The sequence below is a fragment of the Trachymyrmex cornetzi genome, unplaced genomic scaffold, assembly GCF_001594075.2.
Source record: "Trachymyrmex cornetzi isolate Tcor2-1 unplaced genomic scaffold, Tcor1.1 scaffold748, whole genome shotgun sequence".
NCBI classification, from domain to species: Eukaryota; Metazoa; Arthropoda; class Insecta; order Hymenoptera; family Formicidae; genus Trachymyrmex; species Trachymyrmex cornetzi.
The window spans coordinates 1,041,234-1,047,377 of record NW_017300079.1 but is presented as its reverse complement, the minus strand read 5'-3'; positions in this window follow the sequence as shown (position 1 = coordinate 1,047,377).

The window sequence follows — 6,144 nt, the reverse complement described above, 5'->3', positions numbered from 1 at the left end:
ATCCTAAAGGTGTCTTTTCATGTTAAAACAGTGAAAATTACTAGGAACAAAGCGATGTGAGTGGCATGTGCAATTAAACTATGTCCAAGTATACCGCTCCCATTACAAATTTAATGGCCTTAACAGAAAGGAGGATTTTGTTCGCCTATATTCCCGATTGCACACACCACTCACATCAATTGGTGCCTAGTCATTTTTCACTGCTTTACCAATAATAATATTTTATTTTTAAGTTAGCCAATTAGCGCAATATGCGACGTATGCAATCGGAGCCCTCTTCCAATGGAACACTTCTCATCCGGTAACACACAATCGCTAACACCAACTCGCACTGAGCGAATAAGAACGCATGTTTAGGATTTAGATATATTTTTGTTTGCAGTCGAACGGAGGAAATTCAAAATGCTTTCTTAGAGTCATTTTCACCATCGTCGGTTTACTTAATCAGCCTAGTAACTGTAATAAAATAGAAAGAGATGGAACTATTTCTATCTTTTGACCCTTAGTGAAAAACATTCTCACATTTTCAAAAATTTAACACATTTCAAATTTATGAATATATCTGATCATCTAAATACCTTAAACTTCTTCAAATTTTTTAACTCTTCTTTGGAAATTATAGAAATCTTAGGACATTTCAGAATTCATATACATAAAGAATTCTAGAAGAAAACGTAGACTTTTTCAACACTTGTAAAAAATGTTCTATCTATATATAAAAAATCTGAGAAAATTTAAAAAAATTTATAAAATTATATATAAATTTTGAGAAATTAGATACATAAAAAATTATAAGAAAAAAATTTACTTTTAATAATTTAATTTTTTATTTTAGTCCGTCGACACGCTGGGGAGTAGAGATAGATTTGAGTAAGAGTTGTAGATAATATTTCGACGACGGTGGGTTTTGAATTGTTTATTTAAACATACAAGCACATACAGAACAATAGTTGAGTACATTCAAATAGAATTTCTACCGTTCATCATTTTGGCGAGCGTCATGAGAATTCATCTCATCCGTATAGGCGTGTATTTCTTCATATACGGCGCATTTGATAAAAAAAAAGTTTATATACCTTGCGCTGATGATTTTTGGATCGTGTCATTTGTGCGCTTTTAATCTGCGATTATTAATTAGATGCATGTACGCACATACATATGCAGTTTTCCGATAATAAGATATCACTACACAGAAATAATGGTTTTGCTAGAATATCTAAAACTTTAACTATTGATGCATACACAGATTTGAAAATAATTTTATTGGACCATTAAAATAATTATGTAACATGCTCAAACTTAGCGCTGTTTCAAAGATTTGTTGCGCCCGAGTGCAGAGCGTCCCGCCGCCACTTTTTTTTATCAGACAATCGGAATCAATCTTCATTAAATACAAATGAATTCTACACCACAGTTATAATCAATATAAAAATCACACACGCACACACATGCACTGCACCCGTTGCATCCCGGCTTGAAACGGCGCTGCTCGAACTGATTGCGAGAATCTTAAACTTTTTGCGTTATCATTATGCTTGAACGTTTATTTTGATAACTTAATAAAATTATTTTCAGGTCTGGGGAAAATTTTTCTTAGAATTCTTCACATAAAATGTTATAAGAATTTTTTCTACCAAAGATGAAAAAGTTGAATTTTCAGATGATTCAGCAAAACTGTTTTTTCCGTATAGGATTCAGCGATAGGATCTGACAATCTTTTCAAGCTTGTAAAAAGGTTATAGGATTTAAAGCAACAAATAATATCGCCACTAAATTTTTTCTACTATTTTCAAATACAGTATAAGAACAATCTGTTTTTTTTTTTTTTTTTCATAAATTTTTGGTATTTTCAAAATATGTCTAATATATCCTTAAATTTCGATTTTTATCTATTTCTTTATATTCACATAAATGAGGCTACCGCAAGGAAAAGATGCTCAAATAAATTTTAAAATACTTTTCAAATAAACGTTCAAATTAAAAATAACAGCAAGTTCCTAAAATTAAATTAATGTTAAAGTCTACGAAATAATGAACAATTTTTATGAAAAACTGCTAGTATTTAGATGTACAAACATTTAATTCATATAAATCAATGACAATATTAAAAGATTATTTCTTTTAGATCTTATCATTCCCCTTTATAACAAGCGTGAAAAAATTATCAGATTCAACTGCTTGACCCTGTATGTTTGAAAATGTATCACAGTACAAGAGTACGAAGATAACTGAAAAAGGGGCAGGTAGCATTATTCAAATCCATGATGCAAGTAGATAAGATGTGCTCATAACTAAGACGAGTTTGCACATAGCAACGCGCTGACCCTATTTTAAACATACATCATACAATTTGAAATTAATACAAATAAATAAGTAATAAGCGGCAATAAATAAGTGAAATAAATAATAATAATAAGTGAATAATAAGTAATAAATAGTAATGCCGACGTGTTGTGTGAAAGGTTGCAAAAGTCGCAGTAATCCACTAACAAAATATAAATCAATAAGTTTTGTTTCGTTTCTTAAAGACGAGATATATAGAAAAATATATATAGAAAAATAGAAATCCAAGTCTCCATATGAATAATATCAATATAAAACATGGTATGTTATAAATGTTATATTTTAACATGCTCTACAATATTAAATCGTATCTGTCATAGCAGATGTATTGAAACAAAATCCACTGAAAAAGGATCAAGTTCTGATTGACTGCAACAAATATACGCAAGAACACACCTTGTCTACTTGCATCACGATTCAGATCATGCACTACAAAAACCAAATATCCCAAAAAAATTGCTGTGCATGTATTAAATGATTTTTACCTAACAAACACGCTTATTGAATTAAATTTATATGTTTTACAACAGACAATACAACAGGTAATAACCTATGTTGTATATGATTTCTACATCTCATGTGAGAACTTAATTGTAATACTCTTTTGCTGCTTCTCTGATTGACGCGATTTAGATAAGATAATCAACATGTTACAAGCTAAATTATAATGTTTATTAAAATATGCTTACTCTCCAGGAATTTTTATTTAAATATAACTACAAAAGAGACTACAACATAGATTACTTATTGTACCGCATTCTTTCTTTCTTTTCTAACTAAAACGAAAATCCGAATGAAATATAATTTTAAGAAAATTGTACGTGCACAGAGATCAAGGATAACTACGTATATAACGATTTAAGTAAGGCATGATTAAGGCAACCTGCTCAGTAGACTTAAAGATCTTGACCCCGACAATTTTTAGTCTCGCTTCATTGTAGAAGGCTTAGAAACACTAAAAGATGTTTTTAGGCACCTTGTTTGGCAACCTGTCTACGCAATTACAAAGAAGTCATTACAAGTCACTAAAGTATGCATTTGACGCATGACACGAAATGCCTCTATCAAGACATATATAGTAATATTTTTCCAATTTAAGATTAATCTTTTGATTATTTGGAGTGCGAATACTCCAGAATTATGTTCCAACTTTGAAATTTTGCTCGCGTAATTGAATACATTATGTTTGATAATAAAAGCGATATCATTAAATCACATCTTTTCTTTAAAATACTTATAATTTAATATCACCTAAACTTATTGCCTAACATGTAGTACATCGTATATTTGTCTTTTTTTAATACTTTATGTTTTAATTAGGTCTAAGCACTTTTTTCTATTAAACATTTATATATGTTCTATAATATATTTAGTGGAACTTTTTAAGCGTATTAAACACCACTCTAAATATTGTGGAGTTTAATATTTATATATAATTTGTTTATAGTTCATATTGTTCATCTCAACATGTAAACATTACGTTATTTTGTTAATAATTTGCATATTGCTTCTTTTATCAAACAGTAATCTTTGTTACTGTTCTTTTCTCCAGTTAGTATATTAGAGAGAAGAGAGGAACATACAGCATTCCTTAGATACATACTGGGCCTATTTCATGTATTAGAATCTTAGATATAAGATTTTTAAGAATAATGTGAAATATAAAACAACCAAAAAGTAACAACAAAATAAATTTATCATAAAGACAAATCAATAAGATTATAATTGAATTGAAAAATATATATGTTTGTACTTAAGAAATTGTATAATAATTTTAATACTCCTAACTAAATGAATAATGTAAATAGGAGTATTACATAGTCAATTACTTATTACATGATGCGATTCACATCACATATTTCTGATATAGCAAACGTTAGATCTAATACTAGTTTAGCCACCTTATTTGTGCATATATTATTATTCTGTAACAATATTGTGTTTGGGGTTTTATAATTTGCCATTATAAGTCATAATTTGCCATTATTATCTAGAATAAGTTAGAAATAGGGTCACTCATTATCAAAGAGCATTATCTTTTATTTAACGCTATAGACTATTTAAAATCGATAACACAACACCATTTAACACGACCATGCTATTTAGCAATTAGTTACTAACGTATAGTTACTATACATATATATATATATATATACGGAGTGCCAGTCACCTTCGCGTCTTCTGTCAATAGTAGATTCCTGAAATCATTTCAAGACGAAAAATCTAATACCAAAAAATGTGGAGGTTACAATAGTTTTTAAATAAGAAAGGTTTAAAGTTACCCAATTTTTAAACTGTCCAAAATTCGTGTGCTTAGGCATAGCATATTGCACAATAGTGACGATTAGTGTTGTCAATTTAGTAGAATTTCTACAATTCTATCAGATTTGAAGATTTCTTTTTTACCGGGAGATTTTTTGGGAGTACAAATGTTTAGGAGGATTTCCGGGTAACTTTTAGAAAGAAAAATACAAAAAAAAAACTCAAATTATAGCTAAAATATTGAGAAAATCGCAACATGAGAGATAACTTTTGAACAAACTTAGAAATATTGATGTTTTCAAACATTAATTTTATTCTCTTCTATTCTTCTAAACAACTTCACTAAGGTACAATGTGCCATGCCTGAGCACGCAAATTTCGAACAATTTAATTGGTTAATTTGAAATCCTTCTCATTTAAAAACTATCTGCAGCCTCGACATTTTGATGTTAGGATTTTCTTATCAAAATGATCTCAAGATTGTTATTAACAAATGTCATGCAAAGTCTAGGGCATCCTGTGTATATAATGCGATGTGAATCCTAATAACTATACCAACATTTCACCATGTGAGTTGAATTATCGACTACAACTGGAAGGAGCATAAGAGACTACGCGTTGATATAGCTATTAAGATTCTGTATATATAAAACGTTTAGGAAAAGATATTCTACTGTTTTGAATCTTTTTTTAAGACTTTACATAAGGAATGGTCCCAGTAAATAAGAATATAAAGAATTAATAAACAAACGTATTATTTAAATTTTGCGAATATTATCTAATATAGGGATCCCTAAAATGTGGGTCGCGTTCCATTGATGGATCGTAAATCGATTTTTGGTGAATCATGAAAAATTTTAAAATATTAAATTACATTTCATTATATTAAGAGTGCTGCTCCCTTTCACTTCGTATATGTGAAATTGACTTTTTAACGATTGGCAGGAATTAAAACTAATTATAAAATAAGTTATAATTGTCAACCTCTTTGATCTGAAAATAATTCATATCAATGTTGACATTAAGATTATTATTAATAGATATAGAAAACAAGCGTGTATTTCACGTACATCTCATACGTTTAAAAAATATATTAATAAAAGTATATTTAACAAAAAATTAAAAAAGAGCAAAATTAAAATTAAGTATAAATTAATTAATTCTTATCCCCCTCCCTCCCCCTGCTTTTCCATATCCACTAAAGCTAGGTGGGTCGTGGAGTTTGCTATTCTACAAAGTGGGCCGCGATTCAAAAAAGTTTGAGAAACTCTGCTCTAATATCTTATTGGCCCAATAATTTGGTCTACAATTCGTATTACATCTAAATTAATTGAACTTAAAAACTAGAAAACTCATTTTATACAAAATTTGACCTATAAATTGTTGTCATTATTCCATTAGTAGCAATAAATCACATAAATATATATCTCAATAATTATAAAATTATTTTTCATCACTATAATTTTTTTAACGTCTGAGATGTTAGTTACGTTTTGATAAATACTGCAATACAGAATTATTATAAAAAATTTATCTAAC